Genomic DNA, 22,307 nt, shown 5'->3' with positions numbered 1-22,307 from the left:
TTTTGTCTCTGTTTCAGTATTTTGCTGGATTTGTTCTTTAACATTTATTAAACGGTTATTAATTTCATCTCTCAGGTGTTGTTTTATGAGTGGGTTTCTTAGTTTACTTGTATCGATTTTTACATCTGTTGTTCTGCCTTTTATTATTTTCATTTTGAGCCTAATTTTGGTCACTACTGGGTTGTGATCTGATCCTATGTCGGCACCTGGATAGCTTTTTGAAGATATAGTTGCGTTCTTGTATCTTTGTCTAATCAATACATAGTCTATTTGGTTTCTTACAATTCTCCCTTCTTGATATGCTGGTGACTTCCAGGTATATAGTCTTCTCTTTGGCATTTTAAACAATGTATTAGTTATGACAAAATTATTGTTTTGGCAAAATTCGATAAGCCTGTCACCTCTTTCATTTCTGTTGCCCAGACCATATCCTCCTGTACATTATTCTACTGTTTCGTTTTCTATTTTATTTAACGCTTATTATGAAGACGTAGAAGCTCTGGAAGATGAAACAATCGGCATAACAGTAAATGGAGTCTTAGTTAACAACATCACATAGGCAGATGATACACTAATAATAGCCGATAATTTATAAGACCTGGAAAGTCTCATGAGTAAAATATTAAGGCGTAGTAGGGAGTACCGACTATCTCTCAATATCAAAAAGACAAAGTTTATGAAAATTAGTAAAAACAACCATAATGCTAACGAAGTAAAACCTATCAACACTTATAACAGAAAATAATGACTACGCTGCAGAAATCAAAGTCAGAATCGAAAAAGCTCGTTCTAATTTTATAAAAATGAAAAAGGTCCTATGTAGCAAATATTTAAGCATTAGCTCTTAAAGTACGCCTAACAAAATGTTACGTATACAGTGTACTATTCTATGGAGTGGAATCATGGACGTTAAATCTAGAGACAACGAGACGACTTAACGCCTTTGAAATGTGGACCTATAGAAGAATTATGAGGGTTTCCTGGGTAGATAGAGTTACGAACAATGAAGTACTGAGAAAAGTACGTAAAGAGAAGGGATTTGAACTTACAATTAAAGAAATAAAGCTACAGTGTCTCGGACATGTGATGCGGGGCGAGAAGTACATATGGCATCCTGCGACTCATAATGCAAGGTAAGGTAGACTGCAGAAGAAGCGTCGAAAAAAAAAAACGAATTTCATAGCTGAAGAACCGAGAGAATTGTTTGGATGCAGCTCAAAACAACTATTTAGAGCTACTGCCTCAAAAATTAAAATAGCCATGATTATTGCCCATCTTCCTAGTGAAGATGCACCTGAAGAAAAAGTTTAAGGCCAATTTGAAAAATAATCCATTGCGACCAGTAAGTGCTTGGTTCCTCTCTCTCTCATAGGAAGTGAACCGAAAATATCCTCCTCTCTGGAAAGATATTTTACCATGACTTCTCATTCTAGGACATGTTCTACTATTACATAAATCGCAATCCTTATATCAATCTTCTACATTTCGGCTACAATTATTGATCCAGTAAAATCTGTCTTGAACTCTGGCCAGTGTTCTTTTGACTCCAAATGTCCTTTTTTTCAGCTTATTTAATTCATTTTCTATGCGTAGATAGATGAACCCATATGTCCTTTAAATCGTACCGTCTAATTATAATATATTGTTGTATTTTACTTTCCAACAAATTTACTCTTCCCTCGAGTTCTAATTGTCTGTTTCTTAAGTGACATATTTAATCTACACAATTCTTCTGAACTACTTGGATTGATCTAACTTTGCTTGTAAGTTCAGATTTGAGTCATTACGACAAGAAATTGTTAAAGGATGTTAACGTTATCAGGGCCCAACCAACTTTATCTAAAATAAGTAAAGATTTAAAGAAAATACGTAAACTACTGTATATTCATTTACATAGTAGAAATGTTTAAATAATTAATATAAGTTATTTCTGTTTTGTTTTTAACCATTTATCAGTCCTAACTTATTTTTATCAGTAAAAAAATATTTTTTACTTAATTGTGGCTAATTGGGGTCTAAAGAACTCAACTACATATTGTATAATAATTGTTCACTTTACATGAGTAATAATGAGTACTATATCTATTCCAATGGAAAATGGATCTAAATAGTGGGTGAAACAATTGTGCCTTTAGAATAAACAAAATTATATCGTGACAGTACATTTTCATTTTCCGTTTCTGTCTTAATATTCAATCCAAACGTATTTATACAGGGTGAGTCATGAGGAACTGTACATACTCCTACCTCGTATAGAGGCCCCTATGGGGAATAACAAATGACCATTAAAAAGTGTCTGCTCCCATTGTTTAATAATATACACGGCGAGTTTCGTATTTTGACAGAAATTTGTATTCGTCATAATTCGTCGATGTGTCTCTTATGTTGGTCAATCGTTACACTATTACCACCTAATCAACTGATTTATTCAAACTAGAAAAAAATCAGGACCGGCTTTAAAAAATTAGTTCGTTTGGGTCTTAGAAAAAATTTCACCTTGTATATGCTTTTTGAAAACTCTAATATGAATTTTACAAATTAGGCAAATAGGCAATTAAAACGGCATATTTATTTTTTTCCGCACACGATTGCTTAATTTTTTATAAAAAAATCAAATGTGACTATGAATTAAAAGTTTGGTAAAGTGAACCATAAATTTAACAAAACTAACTTTAATTACAAAAATTAATTTTTTTAACAAATATTTCACCCTGTATACGTTATTTGAAAACTCTAATATGAATTTTACAAACAAGACAAATAGGCAATTAAAATGGCATATTTATTTTTCCCCACACGATTACTTAATTTTTTATTAAAAAATCAAATTTTACTATGCATCAAAAGTTTGGCAAAGTTTTTGCATAGATTTAAAAAAAAATAACTTTTTTTACAAAAATTAATTTACAAAAACAACGTTTTTCTTAAAATTAAAAGTTTTACCATTTTTTTTTTTTCTATAAGACGTCTAGATCTACAACTCCCCATAACACTTCTTTTGGATCCTTTAGTTTAACATAGACGTGATCAAATAGATAAATTTTAAATTTTTACTTAATTTTTGCGATTTAACTTTGCAATTTACGAATCTGCACCTTTTATTTTTAAAAACTCATAACTTTTACGAGAAGAAGACTGGAAGTCTACAACAATTTTCATAGTCTTCACAATGGTAAGAGATATGTGCTGTAAAAATTTCAGAAAAAAATATTAAAATGGAACAGAGCTGAAGCGAGTTAAACCGTGATTTCATTTTTTTTTTCATATTTAGGTTAAAATTCCGATTTTGATAAATTTGATTTTTTAATAAAAAATTAAGTAATCGTGTGGGGAAAAAATAAGTACGCCATTTTAATTGCCTATTTGTCTAATTTGTAAAATTTATATTAGAGTTTTCAAAAAGCGTATACAGGGTGAAATTTTTTCTAAGACCACAACGAACTAATTTTTTAAATCCGGGCCTGATTTTTCTCTAGTTTGAATAAATTAGTTGATTGGATGGTAACATAAATTAAATATTTGTTCAAAAAAAATTAATTTTTGTAATAAAAGTTAATTTTTTTAAATCTATGGTTCACTTTACCAAACTTTGAATTCATAGTCAAATTTGATTTTTTTATAAAAAATTAAGTAATCGTGTGCGGAAAAAAATAAAAATGCCATTTTAATTGCCTACTTGTCTAATTTGTAAAATTCATATTAGAGTTTTCAAAAAGCGTATACAGGGTGAAATTTTTTCTAAGACCCAAACGAACTAATTTTAAAGCCGACCTGATTTTTTTCTAGTTTGAATAAATCAGTTGATTAGGTGGTAACAGTGTAACGATTGGCCAAAATAAGAGACACATCGATGTGACCGTTCAAAAATTATGACGAATACAAATTTCTGTCAAAATGCGAAACTCGCCCTGTATATTATTAAACAATGGGAGCAGACACTTTTTAATCGTCATTTGTTATTCCCCATAGGAGCCTCTATACGAGGTAGGAGTATGTACAGTTCCTCATGACTCACCCTGTATAGGAAGGTTTACGTGCATAATTTTGTTATATGTGACATTTTTTAAACAAAACCACCAGTTATTTTAACAATAAAAGTAACGATAATTTCTAACAAAGGCCATATAATAATTTATATCTAAGAAAAATGATAAAAACAAAAACAAAAATGATACAAAAATCTAATTCTGCATATTCATTTTCTGGCGATGAAGTACAAATCTGCCATTTTGAATTTTCTTTAGGGGTTTTATCATTTTTTTTTGTTTGTTCTTTTTACTAACTGTTTGGTATTACCACATTGTACCCCCGACCCCCCGTCTTGGTATTACACCACCTTGCGAACTGATTTAAATAATCGCAATACCTATGAGCCATCACAACTCAAGACCAACCATAGAGAGCGTTCAGCAGTTATATTATAGGCCGGGCTTTATCGTCGCCCCCGCTAGCGAAATTTTTCCGATTCGATTTTTTTGCACAAACCTACTCAAAAAGAGGTCCTTATAATATATCCACAGGGTGCTGAGCGGTGCCGTGGTCGAAAAATTGTTTTTTATATAAATTTATATATAAAATTTATATATTAAATATTTTTTTTAACAAATTCACAAAAATAATTTTTTACTTCTAACCATTTTTTTTTAGATAATTTGGGACATTCTGAGCAAAAAAGGTTTCTTGTGATTTTCCTCTAAAATTAATTGTTGTCAAGTTCTACGCGATTTAAAATTTGAAAAATGCGAAAATGGCCATATAACTCGACAACAATCAATTTCAGAGAAAAACCAAAAAGAAACCTTTTTTGCTCAGAATAACCCAAATTCAAATCTAAACCTCAAATCTAAAAAAAATCGTTCGCAATAAAAAAATTACTTTTATGAATTTGTTTAAAAAAAAATTGTTTAAACAATTTTTCGCCAACGGTACCGCCCTGCACCATATGGATGTGTTATAAGGACCTCTTTTTGAGTAAGTTTGTGCAAAATAATCTAATCGAAATAGTTTCGCTAACGGGGACGACGATACAGTTGAATTATAGCGCTAATTGTTAATAATTAAAAATAGCAGCTTTGTAATAAAATAATGACAAAAATCTCTTCAGAACCTTGAAGAAGGAGTTTGAAACTTGATTTGGTCACTTTTTGAATTTCATAATAATAATTTTTGATCGAGTTATTAGGATCTGAAAATTGATATTATCGCGTTTTTCAAATATTAAATCGCGAATAACTCGACAACAATCAATTTTAGAGAAAATAACAGGAGACCTTTTTTACTCAGAATGACCCAAAATATCTAAAAAAAAATATTGTTAGAAATAAAAAAATTATATTTGTGAATTTGTTTAAAAAAATTGTTTAATAAATTTTTTGACAACGGTACCACCTGGTACTCTATGGATTTGTTATAAGAACCTCTTTTTAAGTATGTTTGTGAAAAAAAAAAAATCGAATCTAAATAATTTCGCTAGCGGGGGCGACGATACAGGCCGGTCTATTAAGGTATTCCAATTCCAAAAGATAAGGTGGCGCCCACCAGTGGCGGCTCGTATCACTTTAAGTAGGTATTGCCAGAATTCGGGCAGCTGCCTAAATTTTTAGTGACGAGTTCACGATATTGTCAAAAAAGGTATAAAATAGAAATTAAAAAAATAGGTACGGATACTTTTACATTATGTAGGTATATACCATTTCTGGGGTGTCAAGAAATTTAAACATTTAAAATGAATTCAGTGATTGATTTGATATCCTGTCCGTCCAAAAAGTAAAATCTCCAAAATCTCTCAACTTATCGCCCTTTAAACAAATATCGGACACCTATAACTAACTGAAATTCACCAGCGACGCGACGTCTGTCGTTTTATCGGCAATCACTGCAACACAAAGATAATTTCCAATTTTTTTCTTTATTTCCTCGTTATAAACATCTAAGATGCACTGAAGGAGTTCATTTTGTGTTGTTTTGAAGTACATGCTTTTAAAGATTTGGAACTTTGAATATGAACCTAAGTCGTTGTCTAATTCGGCTAACATTGAACAGTTACATAAAGATGCCTCTATTTTCTGAATTTTCCTTTTCGTCGTGATTTCTCAAGACTAACTCGAAAGCTCCACAAAACAATATAGATATAATTTTTAATTTGATTCAAAACATATCGATTCTTTATCAACTTCTTGTTCATTGTGTTTAATTAGACTATCACGATAAGCTGAATTTAACTCGGGTTTTATCAAAAATTAAAAAATTTTAAATTACTTAAAACTATAATAGTTTATAATTAAAAGTTTAATCATTAAAATGTAATAATTATAAATACAAAAACAAGCGAGAGAGCGCGTAAAAAAACTCGAAAATGTACTACCCTGTACGAGAATCGTTTTGGATCTACCATCCACTATTCACTATGATGAGCATAGTAAAAAATATTAGATCGAGCCAGGCACGAATAGTCGCATTTAAACGTGTATGAAAAGTGCAATATATCTCTATCTCTGTCACTTACATAGAATGCCCGTAAAATCTTTCTCTTTTCAGCTGAGCCATCTAAGCTTTCGGCACGGGGCACGATGCGATCATTCCTTCCACTGTGAGTGGCGAGAGTTGTACTACATTGCACAGTTGCCAGATTTTATATAATTTATAAAGAGAAAAGAAATACGCACAAAAAAATGAACGGACATTAAAACGGTTTAAAGATAAAAAAAATATGTTTCTGTATAAAAATAAGGTAGTGCCATGGCTCCATGGCACTACCTCACCGGCCGCCACTGGCGCCCACTACCCACTAGCACTAATTATTCCCATTTCCCCTACAGGTTTCTTGAAAAGGGACATACAGAAAATATACCAAATAAATATAAATCTAAAAAGTATCTAAATACTACAGATCAGAAAATTTAGGGAAAAATAAATCGATTTTTAAATACATTATCCATCGACTTGCAACTTTGTGCATTGTGTTTAGGATGACATGACGTCAGGAAAAAGTCTGTAGTAGAAAAATGGGTATTATTCTGAAGCTATTTCCTTGTGGCATTTTTATGATTAACTATTTAGATGGGAAATAAGCCACAATTAAATTGAAAGCATAATTTTATTAACGTTTCGAATCCCAAATCGGGGTTCGTTGTCAAAATACAAAATACTACTGTAATAAACAAAAATGTTGTTGCTAAGTAAAAAAATTCTTCTATAATTTATTTAATCTAACTCATTTATATTGGAAATTCAGACGTATATTTTCCATTTTACAGTAGAAGACTTTAAAATGATATCGCCAATATTTATGAGTTGCGTTCCTGGGACGACTTTACTAAAAGATAGTTCATTACATGAGCTATGAGAATCAGGTTGGTGCTACTTTATTAAATACCAAGATGCAATTTCAAAACTCTATTCTATCAAAGCTGGCGTACCACAGGGTAGCGTGCTGGGACCTACCTTGTATCTCTTGTTTACTGCAGATATACCTCCAACTCTTCAGGAACCACTAGAGGAGAGACCACCTACAGAATAAATGATGCTAGGAACATTTGCCGACGATACTGCAATCCTAGCCTCACATACAGACCCTATTTATGCCTCGCATCTCCTTCAAGCGTATCTAGACAGACTACAAGTTTGGTTTTTGGAATGGAAAATTAAAGTCAATGAAGGAAAATCTATTCATGTTACATTTACTACACGAAGAGGAACTTGTCCTCCTGTAACTTTAAACAATCACCAATTACCATCAGCCAACGAGGTAAAATATCTTGGTATTCATTTGGACAGAAGTCTCACATGGAGGAAACATATCTGGACCAAGAGAAAGCAACTAGGTCTCCAATTCAGAAATATGTATTGGTTAATGGGCCGTTCATCAAGACTATCTCTGGATAATAAATTGCTGCTCTATAAGGCAATACTTATGCCAATCTGGACATATGGGTTGGAACTATGGGGAACAGCCAGTCACTCCAACATCGAAATCATCCAACGCTTCCAATCAAAAACCCTCAGAACCATCACTAATGCACCTTGGTACATCAACAATAGAATTATTCATCGAGACCTTAAAACGGATATGGTACAAGAAGTCATCACAAAACGTAGCGCTGCATACATTGCCAAGTTGGAGGATCATGAAAACCAGTTTGCACTTAACCTCCTACACAATTCCCAAGAACAGCGTAGGTTAAAGAGGTTCAAACCATTGGACTTACCATTTAGAGTAAACTTTTAAACTAATTAGTTAGTAGTTATAAAATGTAATTATTTTCTACACAACTTTATAAAAATTGTACTTTGATTTTACCAGTGGGTAAAATCTTTCTTGTCCTTAGTCAATGTAATTACTTTTGTTTATTGTTGACACTCAACAGATTGCAAAATACTTCTAAATAAAAAAAATTATATGAAATCAATCCCAACTCAAAAATGTCCGTCACAAAAAAATCATAGCATGTGATCTGTCTTTAAAAAGACAACCAAATGCAACGATGGCAGTAAAATTCTCGCGTTAGAGATTCCATAATAAATCACGAGGGAAAACCATGAAAAAACCTCGTGATACTATCCCGACATCGTAAGTATTTGGTCTTACATATAATTTACTTTCAAAAACTAATACCAAATTCTGACTTTAATATGTTTAAATTATAAATAATATTAATAATACAGTGGAACCTCGATAACTCGGATTAATCGGGACAGCGGCCGATCCGGTTTATCGAAAATCCGGGTTAGCCGGGAAGCATGGTAAAAATTAATAAAATACGGTATACTTATAGATAAAGTTCGTTATAATTAAAATAACATGAAATATATATGCACAGTACACGTCTAACTTACCTATAAATAGTTGTATAGAGTATAGTATAGAGTATTGTTCATTTCTAGGTAAAAAAACTCAGTCAGTTTCGGTTGTGCCAATCGGAACGATGTTATGTTATTTAAGAACAGTGGCTCTTTAATTGTTTAAAAGACCATTGTAAGAATTTTTTAAAAGACAGTTGGAAATAAATAAAAGAATAACAGGTGCCTGTTGTTTGCGATAGCCCGAGATAATGAACGTCGCTCTGCCGCCGCAGCCGTGTGCCATGAGTCATTTTTACTATCGTATAGTTCAAATTACACAAATACCCATTATCTATCAAATATTATATTCTGGTCAAAGCGAAGTTTTATCAATGAAACTCGATATTTTTAAGACATTCCAGGAGAGGCTACAGATAAAATGTTTTAACATAATACATACCTACATTTTTATTATTTAAATGTGTGTCTGATGAAAATCTGTCCGGGTTAGCCGGACTTCCGGGTTATCGGGGGGCCGACTTATCGAGGTTCCACTGTACATAGATATACAATAAGTAATACTAAAATATAAAATTTGTACTAACCTGATATTTTATTGACTTACTAATCGTGGTATTTTCTTTCTATTGACTTCCTCTTTCAGTATGGGTAACCACATCCTACTGCATTCTACCGAGGAATTTGCGACACAATTGGTTTCATTTAGCATAATTAGAGCCGCTTCTTTGATTTTTCCCTTTTTACTATCTGATTCTTTCAGGAATATACTTGAATCTCTCCACTGAACTCTATGTTGTTCTGAAGCTATTTCCTTGTGGCATTTTTATAATTAACTATTTTCTATGGGAAATAAGCCACAATTTTATTAAAAAAATGAATTTATTAACGTTTCGAAGCCCAAATCGGGTTTCGTTGTCAAAATACAAAATACTCCTAAAATAAACAAAATTGTTGTTGCTAAGTAAAAAAAAATCTTCTAATAATTTATTTAATCTGACTCATTTACATTGGCAATTCAGACGTATATTATACAGTCTAAAGTAGAAGACTTTAAAATGGTATCGCCAATATTTATGAGTTGCGTTCCTGGGACGACTTTACTAAAAGATAGTTCATTCGATTACATGAAATCAATTCCAACTCAAGAATATCCGTCGCAAAAAAATCATAGCATGTGATCTGTCTTTAAATTTTTTTCCTCTTTTTTTTTCTTTCAGGAAAACCTGGTTTTCCCTCGTGATTTACTATGAAGTCTCTAACGCGAGAATTTTACTGTCATCGTTGCATTTGTTTGTCTTTTTAAATACATATCACATGCTATGATTTTTTTGCGACGGATATTCTTGAGTTGGGATTGATTTCATGTAATCGAATGAACTATCTTTTAGTAAAGTCGTCCCAGGAACGCAACTCATAAATATTGGCGATATCATTTTAAAGTCTTCACTTTAAAATGTATAATATACGTCTGAATTGCCAATATAAATAAGTCAGATTAAATAAATTATTAGAAGAATTTTTTTTTTACTTAGCAACAACATTTTTGTTTATTTTAGAAGTATTTTGTATTTTCACAACGAAACCCGATAAGGGCTTCGAAACGTTAATAAATTCATTTTTTTTTAATAAAATTGTGGCTTATTTCCCATAGAAAATAGTTAATTACTGAACTCTATGTTCATTATCCCATGCGTGTTGACATATTTGAGATCTATCAATTCTCTATTTTTAATATAAGACTGATGTTCACTTATTCTAACGTTTATTGGTCTTGATGTTTCACCTAAATAAAATTGTTCGCATTCACAAGGTATTGTATAAATGCAATTCTTTGTTCTTTCTTGTTCATTGTTAGGTTTAGTTTTAGATAGAATAGATCTCAATGTGTTTGCTGTTTTGAATGTTGTTGAAATGTTTAGTTTATTTCCTATTGTTTTAAGTTTCTCGGATAGTCCTTTTATATATGGTATTGATATTTTCCTCGTATTATTTCTTGTGAATGTTGTAGGATCCCGTTCTAAGTTGTTCTGTTCCATTCGATCCAATCTTGACAACTCCTTATTTATAAACGATAAAGGATAATCCTTTTTTAATAAAACAGATGTTAACAATTGTTTTTCTTCTAAAAATGAATTTTCGTTAGAACAAGTAATTTTGGCTTTATCATATAAGGATTTAATGATTCCCTTTTTAACGTTGATGTTGTGATTTGATTTGTAATTGGGATATCTGTTGGTGTGTGTTGGTTTTCTATACACTTGAGTCTCATATCCAGTATCCTTCTTTGAGACTAAAACATCGAGGAAAGGTTATATTTAAGATTTGGGCTTCGAAACGTTAATAAAATTATTTTTTCAATTTAATAATTGTGGCTTATTTCCCATCTAAATAGTTAATCAGAAAAATGGGTGGAAATGCATAATTGCATTTTAAAGTACATAAACTGCATCCAAAATTGCATAAACAGCTTAAAATCCGTATATTAAAAATCAGATTTTGTTATTCGGGGATTTTTGGGGTTGCTGAACACGAATACGTCATCAGAACTGGCACCAGAGCTCCTTATGTCCATGGTAATTGCTGAAGCACGTCATCTTCTGAAGTTACGATGGTTTTCGGTACTAAATTGAAGCAAACAAATTAATAGGGTTATTTTGGGGTTGCCGGACACGAATATGATATCAGCAGCGACCCCCGAAATACTTAGTGCTCAGAGTGATGTAATGCACGTCCGTTACCAGGTACTTCGGAAGCCGGTTTTAATAATGTATTATTAGTGAGTTATTAGTGAGATTTTTGGGTCTTACCTTCCTTACTGCCTCTGATACTTCTTGACATTATTCATCATACCAATATGGCATGTTTTAGAATATCTGGGGCATTTGTATCTATGTCCTAACCTTGTATAACTATTTTTTTCGCTTTTTTCATTTTCCAAACTTTCCAGCCGTTCCTCTATTTGAAAAAGTCCCTGTTTTAGTTTTGTGTTTTCTTGTTTTAATGTTATACGGGGTGTACCTATCATTGGGAAAGTAACATACGTTAACTGTAGAAACAGGACACTTAGGCGGTCTAAAAAATACCATACTTAATGGGTCTTACTCCATTAATAACAAAGATACTGGGTGTTTTATCTATTTTGCCATTTTCTCAATTGGTTCATAACTTTTTACCCACACTGTATATTTATTTTATATTTGGCACGCAAATATCATTTAAGGTGTACAATAAATTAATTTATTTACAATTGTAACAAATCCAGGTCCGGATTAAAAAATATTTGAAAAATGTTCCGACCCAAAAACAACACCCTGTACATTAAATTTTTTTAAAGTCGATTTTTCAGTTGAAAAGAGGATGAAAACCAAATTTAGTGGTATACATTGAGTTTTCGGCAAAATTATTTTTCTGTTCAAATTTTGAGTTTGAATTGTGAAATTATGTGAATAGCGAGAGCTCTAAGTAGAAAAAAATTGAAATACAGCTTACAACTGGTCAACCGCACTGTATATTGATTTTATATTTCACACGCGAATATTCTTTTAGGTGCCCAATCAATTAATTTACTTACAATTATAAAAAATCCAGGTCCGTATTAAAAATTTATTGTATTATAAATGTTCCGACCCAAAGAATACCCTGTATATTAAATTTTTTTTAAATGGATTTTGCATTTGAAAAGAGGATGAAAAACTAAATTTAGTGGTATACTTTGAATTTTCGGCAAAATGATTTTTCTGGTAAAATTTTGAATTTGAACTCTGAAATTATGTCAATTGCGAGAGCTCTAAGCAGAAAAAATTAAAATGCGACTTAATTTTAATGAATACAATTATTTAACCTTAATTGGTAAAATGTTAACATTTCAGTGTTTTTTAGTTATGTGTAACAAATAGTTTATGGCGAATATTCATCCTTAAATAATGAATAAATAATAAAGGGTCAATAAAGAATACATCAATTTAATCAACAAAAGTATTTAAATTTATAACAAACATCGAAAATTTGCAGTATAATAACTCGACACCCCCATCGAACAAGGTTGTAACTCATTTTTAGCGATTTACAGGAGAGGCAAAAAACGAAACATTAAATTTTTAAAAATTTGTATCGAAATGGTTAGACTCTTTTACACTGATGCGATATGATCTTTATAACATAATAAGGGATTACTGTGAGATATATGTTTTGTAATTTTATTAACTATTGAAAATCTTGAGTTTGATTGAGATACAACCTTAAGAATAAAGATGATTCTTCGTAGAAAAAGGTTGTAACTTGCCTAACAGCCATTTTACACTCTCCGTGTTAATTATTTTCCAGTTTTACTTTTAAAAGGTTGTATGTTTTGAGTCATTGGCAATATAGATAGGAGAAAATTAGTTTTTATGGTATATTTAAACAAAATATCAACTCATAGTTTTAACACCTTTAATTGTAAATTATAAATTTCACAATAACAATAATATTCTATCACTATTAAGAAAACATGTTATAAAATATCTCAAATTTTTCGCATATTTCTATTGCGTATCTGTAAATATTTAATTTTAGACCATTTTGCTTTATTACTTTACTCTTTTACTATTAACATCTACTTCAAAATTAACATGTGTGTCCTTAAATAGGTTAAAATTTTGAATTTGCTTCTGATTTATTTCAGATACGGACTAAGGCTTGCCTGATGCTTTGGCACATCGTATCATGGTTATTCATTGGTCTGGAGCATATACAACTTGTTTTTTCCGTTTTTCTATACGGACATGCATTGAATCACCCTCGTTTTGGAATGTGCTATTTCAAAAAATACATTAAATATTAAACTTTTTTTACCACGTAGAAGTATGTAGCAAAAACTATTCTATATTGATTTTGTCCACCGCAACTATCAAAAATGAAAAAATGTCCGTAAATCCTTTTTTATTTACATTTCGATAAATTGACTTATAAAATGCAGCATATGTTTGATTAATTTATAAATTAAGCATACATGCAACAAAGTTGTAACTCATTTAAAAACCTTTTTAATCGTCAAGTATAAGAAAGTAAATATTTAACATAGGGAGTATCCATTGTTACTGCTTTTTTTACGCTAAAATGCCTTAAAATTGCACAAGTAACTTAAAATTCAACTTCTTATTAGCCAAACTATTGAGAATTTAACTATGTCGTTTATATTGATGTGTGCGCAATTTTTTGCTGAATTCACTTATGTTGAAATCTGAAAAAGACGTAACTTGAGTTACAACCTTGTTCGATGGGGGTGTCGAACTAATCAAAACTAAAGCACTTATTCAAAATTACCACCATAAAAAATTATTGTTATATGTGCAAATGTTAATATTTTACCAATTTAGATTAAATAATGGTATTAATTAAAATTAAGTCATATTTTAATTTATTTTACTTTGAGCTTCGCAATGCACATAATTTCAGAATTCAAATTTAAAATTTTACCAGAAAAATCATTTTGCCGAAAATTCAAAGTATACCACTAAATTTAGTTTTTCATATTTTTTTAAAATGCAAAATCCATTTAAAAAATTTAATATACAGGGTATTTTTTTGGGTCGGAACATTTATACAATATTTTTTAATCCGGACCTGGATTTTTTATAATTGTAAATAAATTATTTGTTTGGACACCTAAAAGAATATTCGCGTGTTAAACAAAATCAATATGCAGTGCGGTTGACAAGTTGTAAGCTGTATTTCAATTTTTTTTTACTTAGAGCTCTCGTAATTCACATAATTTCAGAATTCAAATTTAAAATTTCACCAGAAAAATAATTTTGCCGAAAATTCAAAGTATACCACTAAATTTGGTTTTTCATTATCTTTTCAACTGAAAGATCTATTTTAAAAAAATATTTAATGTACAGGGTGTTGTTTTTGGGTCGGAACATTTTTCCAATATTTTTTAATCCGGACCTGGATTTTTTACAATTGTAAATTTTACAATTAAGAAAATGGCAAAATAGGTAAAACACCCAGTATCTTTTTTATTAATGGAGTAAGACCCATTAAGTATGGTATTTTTGAGACCGCCTAAGTGTCCTCTTTCTACAGTTAACGTATGTTACTTTCCCAATGAAACACCCTGTATTCTCTTGTCTTAACTCTCTTATTTCTTCTCTATATTATTTCTGTTCTCTGCGAATCCCGCTGAGTTCTCTTGATTGTTCTTCGATCTTTAATTTACTCCTGCCATCATTTCCATAATTTTTTGTACATTTTCTTCCATTTTCTCCCTTCTACAGGTAGGAGATCTGCCTATTTTTCCACTTTTGTTGAAAGCCCGTGGCAATTCTTTCTCTTGGTCTCCTTTTCTCTTCTTGTAGTTTTCGTCTGTCGTAGCACCTTCACTTTATATTCGAAATATATCTTCGTATTTCAGTGCTGAATTTCAGTTAGTGATAGCGCATAACTTTTTGTTAAATTTATTATTACTTATGTATTAGACTAGTTATTATAACATATACTTACTAAACTCATTGTTATAAAACTGTAGTTTTTAAAAACAATAAATGTCTATCTATCTATCTAATAATGTATTCGTGTTCAGCCACCCTAAAACCCCCGAGTAGTCTGTTTTCATCAATTTAGAGCCGGACACCCTTGAAACCCTAAGTTCAGCAGTTACCTTTAGCACCATATGCTCCGCGGATGCATTCTGATGGTGTAATCATGTTCAGCGACTTCAAAATTCCCCGAAAATCTATAACTTACACACTTTGACCTGTTGATGCACTTTTGGATGCATTTTATGCCTTGTAAATGCAATCATGCATTTTCACCCATCTTTCTATTGTAGATATTTTTCTTGACATCATCCAGAATAAAATGCAAAAAGCTGTAAGTCGATAGGCTCTGTATTAAATCAATTTATTCAGGCGTTTTTTGTTCTAAATGCCCTGGTCTACTATTATGCGGATACAGAAGTATCGGAATACTAGTACCCAATTTTGTAACCTTGATCACTAGACTGCACACCGTGTTTCAAATAAACATTTTTTTAAATATATATTATTTATTTTTAGATAAATTAATACATTTAAAATTATAATTAACTCAAGAGTAATAATTATAAGGTTATAAACACCAATTATTATTATTTCAATCTGTAATATAATTATTAAGATCTGATTATAAATTCTCACAATACATTATTACTGACGTAGATACTTAAAAATATAATGATTTGATCTTTTGTAAGTAGCATATTAAAACCTGTAATTATTAAAGACTGAAATATAGCGTAAAACTCCAGAGAATATGTGAAAAATATTGCTAAAATTTTAATGTTATCTCTTTCTATACTAAAGTCACAATAAAGATGCACTAGAAATAAATAAACCAAGACACCTTGAATGTTACGAGGAGCACTATCGAATTATGATTTACAATGTAAAAACTTTGTAAATCATGATTTGGGATTTACAATGTATACCTATACATTGTAAATCATAATCTGGTAGTGCTCCTCATAACATTTAACGTGTCTTGCTTTGTTTATTTCTTGTGCATCTTTATTGTGATTGTAGTATAGTACCTACTTACCCTTTTTAAACTTTATCACCCATTTATTTTATGAACCGCTATTTTAGTGGTTCCCAACGAAACAGTTTAGTGGATGATATAATATATTACTAAACTATATATTATTACTATAATAATATTTTACTAAACTCTTTGTGACTTTATAAATTATATTTTCTTTGCGCGTTTCTATCTCGATTTTGATTCATTGATGTGTAATGGTCAGTTTCACACACCTACTGCTACTCTTAAAACTAGGACATCCTTGCAGTCCTGTACTAGGTTTTCCCTTGGTTTTCTGTGGATGGTAGAATGAATTCGTATGAACATATTATACGGTATCCGCCAAAATAAACAGTACCGAAATTAAGAGGGCTGTGAAATTGCGCACGATGTTTTCTGTTTTTTATAAGTTCTACAAGTCCCGATATCTAATCATAAGTTTTAAAACTTCTACATTTTGGACACGGCCAGTCCATGTAATTTTTAGAATGTGCAGGAATATCCAAATTTCAAAGTTTTCCAGGGGTCGCGTCGTAACGAGCCAATCATCAGTATCCAGGTTTCCTTGCCATATAATAGGATACTGTGTTAGATAGCATTTTATCATGCGATATCCTAGAGTTAGATTATTATGCCGGTTGCATATTTACAGATGCTAGCATGTGTAGACACCAAGGTGTTGAAATCAGTTAGGGTTTGGAAAAACAGCAAATACTAACAGATTAGGACACCAGAGTGTTGAAACCAGCTAGCTTTTGTAGGGCTATTGACACTGCTTTTAAATGCTACTGGCATGGCGGCTGTCGCGTTGCTGGTTTGCGAAAAAATATAATTTGAGAATATTTGTACAGTTAATAAGCGAGATAAAATATTTAGGGCCGGTTGTTCAAACGCTAATCAACGATGATCATTATCAAATATTTAATTACTGTCACCAACTGTCAATGTCAACTTTGTTTGGGTTGCTGAAAACATAATTGATTACAATTATGAAATTACTTAATCAATTATATTAATAATTGTTATGTTAATTGATTAACTAATCTCATAATTATAATCAATTATGTTTTCAGCAACCCAATAAAAGTTGACATTGACAGTAGTTGGTGACAGTAATTAAATATTTGATAGCGATCATTGTTGATTAGCGTTCGAACAACCGGCCCTTGGCTGACCTCATTGGGATGTCGCCCGTGCAGAGGTTTACCCATCCAGGCGCGCACTTTTTCGTCCTTAGTAAGGTGGTTTATGCGCAGTTCTGCTTCCCTCAGTTTTATCGGTGTTGTGTCATCTACTGCGCAGATAGCGCGAAGTAGAGTAGATGTTTCAGCCTGCATCTGAAAATAAGATCTTAAATTAGCAATTTGTTTGTCTAATTGCTCACCTATATCCATAAGTCCTCTTCCTCCTAAATTGCGTGGTAATGTCGTTCTTTCTACAGCACTTTTTGGGTGGTGTTTTTGTGCCTTTGTGAGGTGCGTTCTTACTTTTCGCTGAAGATTTTCTATGTCCGTTTTTGTCCACTTAACAATGCCAAATGAATAGCTAAGCGCGGAACATGCGTAGGTGTTTAGTGCCTTAAACAAATTTCTACTATTAAGGTGTGAGCGAAGCAGCTGTTTTACCCTTCGTATAAACTCAGTAGTTATCTCTGTTTTCATTTGTTTATGGTCAATTCTCCGCGCTTGCTTTACTCCAAGATATTTATACATATCGTTTTCACCCATGGCCACGATGTTCTGGCCATTTTGCATATCGAATCCTCCGGGCTGTACTTTTCCTCTGGCTATATTTAAAATACGGCACTTGTCTAGTCCGAAGTGCATGCTAATATCATTAGAAAAAGTTTCTACAGTTTTTAGCATCTCATCGAGTTGGTTTCGAGTGGAAGCCATTAATTTCAAATCATCCATATACAATAAATGATTAAGTATCGCCACCACATTGTTGTTATTTTGATGCTAAAACCTGCATCTGTGGAGTTCAATAGCTGAGATAGTGGGTTCATAGCTAGACAGAACCACAGTGGACTCAACGATTCTCCTTGAAACAGGCCCCGGCTGATTGCGATATTTTCAGTTTCGATGTTATTTTCACCAGGTATTTGAAGGTGAATTCTAGTCTTCCACTCCGTCATTATATGCTCTAAAAAGGTCACTATATTATCATCGACTTTATATATTCTCAATATATCTATAAGCCATTAATGCGGCACTGAATCAAAGGCCTTCTTGTAATCAGTAAAGGCAGTAAAAAGATTCCTCTTTTTGGAATATGCCTGATTAGAAATGACTGAGTCGATGATGAATTGTTCTTTGCAACCCATGGAACCCTTAGCGCATCCTTTCTGCTGAGACTCTATGATATTGTTCAGAGCACAGTGTTGGTAGATACGCCGGGCTACACAGGATGTGACCAATTTGTACAAAGTTGGAAGACAAGTAATTGGGCGGTATTTGGCTGGATCTTGGGTGTTATTTTGATCCTTCGGAATTAAGTAAGTGGTTCTCTGAGTTATTAATGCCTGGTTGCACCAACAAATCTTAAGTTCCAGATTAGCTAAGCTCTACTTATAAATAGGGCCTCCTTGAGTATCACTTACATTGCACCATAATTTTAGATTCTTACCTTATTATCAATTATATCTATTATTATATTATGTTATTCTTATTGTAATATATTATAATTATATTATATTAATTCTTATGATATTCTCGACTTAAGCCTAAGATCTGTTGGTGCAACCGGGCATAATAGTATTAATATATTATTATTAATATATTATTCAACGAGCATGTAATGATGGCTACTACTCACGATGATGAAGTTTGCGATACGAGCTGAAGACGAGTATTGTAATTGATCAGGGTGAGTAATAGCCATTACATAAGAGTAGAATGCTATACTTTTTCTACGACCTATTTTTTTAATTAGCAAAAAAATAATATTATCAACTATTCGAGATTAAAATTATAATATTAAAAAATAAATGTTGCCTTATAAAATTAAAATAAACAGCAAATGCTATCTTATGTATTGTAAAAATACAATAAGAAATAGTCAATTCAAGTTCTATTCGTTTCTTGAATAAAACGTGAATAGACTATTTCTTGTTGTATTTTTACAATACATAAGACAGCATTTTTGCTGTTTATTTTAATTTTATAAAGCAACATTTAATTTTGTATATTATAATTTTAATCTCGAGTAGTTGATAATATTATTTTTTTACTAATTAAAATAAAACATGTCGTAGAAAAAGTATATCATTTTACTCTCATGTAATGGCTAATACTCAGTCTGATCAATTACAACACTCGCCTTCGGCTCGTATCGCAAATTTCATCATTGTGAGTAGTAGTTATCATTACATGCTCGTTGAATAATATACTATTAATTGTAACAAAATTAAGTAATAATGATAAAAGTCTAAATATTTTATCTCGCTTATTGATTAATGTAATTAATTTTGTTTATTAACTAATTTTTTATACTCATTTATGTAAACTGTATATTATATATATTTCCCAATATTTTTTCGCAAACCGGTAACGTGACAGCCGCTATGCGAGTAGCATTTAAAAGCAGTGTTAATGGCCCTACAAAAGCTAGCTGGTTCCAACACTCTGGTGTACTAAGCTGTTAGTATTTGTGAATGTACTATTTTTCCAAACCCTAACTGATTTCGACACCCTGATGCCTACACACGCTAGCATCTGTAAATGTACTGTTTTTCCAAACCCTAAATGATTTCAACACCCTGGTGTCTACACACGCTAGCATCTGTAAATGAACTGTTTTTCCAAACCTTAACTGATTTCAACACCCTGATGCCTACACACGCTAGCATCTGTAAATGTACTGTTTTTCCAAACCCTACCTGATTTCAACACCCTGGTGTCTACACACGCTAGCATCTGTAAATGTACTATTTTTCCAAACCCTAACTGATTTCAACACCCTGATGCCTACACACGCTAGCATCTGTAAATGTACTGTTTTTCCAAACCCTACCTGATTTCAACACCCTGGTGTCTACACACGCTAGCATCTGTAAATGTACTATTTTTCCAAACCCTAACTGATTTCAACACCCTGATGCCTACACACGCTAGCATCTGTAAATGTACTGTTTTTCCAAACCCTAAATGATTTCAACACCCTGGTGTCTACACACGCTAGCATCTGTAAATGTACTGTTTTTCCAAACCCTAACTGATTTCAACACCCTGGTGTCTACACACACTAGCATCTGTAAATGTACTGTTTTTCCAAACCCTAACTGATTTCAACACCCTGGTGTCTACACACGCTAGCATCTGTAAATGTACTATTTTTCCAAACCCTAAATGATTTCAACACCCTGGTGTCTACACACGCTAGCATCTGTAAATGTACTGTTTTTCCAAACCCTAACTGATTTCAACACCCTGGTGTCTACACACGCTAGCATCTGTAAATGTACTATTTTTCCAAACCCTAACTGATTTCAACACCCTGATGCCTACACACGCTAGCATCTGTAAATGTACTGTTTTTCCAAACCCTAACTGATTTCAACACCCTGGTGTCTACACACGCTAGCATCTGTAAATGTACTATTTTTCCAAACCCTAACTGATTTCAACACCCTGATGCCTACACACGCTAGTATCTGTAAATGTACTGTTTTTGCAAACCCTAAATGATTTCAACACCCTGGTGTCTACACACGCTAGCATCTGTAAATGTACTGTTTTTCCAAACCCTAACTGATTTCAACACCCTGGTGTCTACACACGCTAGCATCTGTAAATGTACTATTTTTCCAAACCCTAACTGATTTCAACACCCTGATGCCTACATACGCTAGCATCTGCAAATGTACTGTTTTTCCAAACCCTAAATGATTTCAACACCCTGGTGTCTACACACGCTAGCATCTGTAAATGTACTGTTTTTCCAAACCCTAACTGATTTCAACACCCTGGTGTCTACACACGCTAGCATCTGTAAATGTACTATTTTTCCAAACCCTAACTGATTTCAACACCCTGATGCCTACACACGCTAGCATCTGTAAATGTACTGTTTTTCCAAACCCCAAATGATTTCAACACCCTGGTGTCTACACACGCTAGCATCTGTAAATGTACTGTTTTTCCAAACCCTAACTAATTTCAACACCCTGGTGTCTACACACGCTAGCATCTGTAAATGTACTGTTTTTCCAAACCCTAAATGATTTCAACACCCTGGTGTCTACACACGCTAGCATCTGTAAATGTACTGTTTTTCCAAACCCTAACTGATTTCAACACCCTGGTGTCTACACACGCTAGCATCTGTAAATGTACTATTTTTCCAAACCCTAACTGATTTCAACACCCTGATGCCTACACACGCTAGCATCTGTAAATGTACTGTTTTTCCAAACCCTAAATGATTTCAACACCCTGGTGTGTACACACGCTAGCATCTGTAAATGTACTGTTTTTCCAAACCCTAACTGATTTCAACACCCTGGTGTCTACACACGCTAGCATCTGTAAATGTACTATTTTTCCAAACCCTAACTGATTTCAACACCCTGGTGTCTACACACGCTAGCATCTGTAAATGTACTATTTTTCCAAACCCTAACTGATTTCAACACCCTGGTGTCTACACACGCTAGCATCTGTAAATATGCATCCGGCATGGTAAAGAATTGTTTCATTTTTAGAAATGAATTCCTGGCCTGTTCAATGTTCAATTCTAGATTTTACTTCTGGTTTTGATCTTATTATCTAATGAATCCAGCATCTTAGATATTTAAACTTTTCAACGGATCAAGTATAAATTTTATAAAATAAAAACTATTAATGTATTAATTCTATTAATAGTACTATTATAAAGTATTATATTAATTGTACCTATAATAGTTATTTATGTACCAAGTCAGTAAAATGACTCTTTATCGAACGAGTCTGATATTACGAGAA

General features: G+C 32.3%; 1 protein-coding gene across 6 annotated transcripts in view; it reads left to right on the top strand.

The window, feature by feature from the left end:
- Window positions 1–22,307, top strand: part of LOC114328093 (proton-coupled amino acid transporter-like protein pathetic) — a 275,550-nt gene that overhangs the window by 189,526 nt on the left and 63,717 nt on the right. The window lies entirely within an intron of this gene.

Source organism: Diabrotica virgifera, chromosome 3 (assembly GCF_917563875.1).
Source record: "Diabrotica virgifera virgifera chromosome 3, PGI_DIABVI_V3a".
In the NCBI taxonomy this organism is placed as follows: Eukaryota; Metazoa; Arthropoda; class Insecta; order Coleoptera; family Chrysomelidae; genus Diabrotica; species Diabrotica virgifera.
This window is presented reverse-complemented; position numbering and strand designations above follow the sequence as displayed.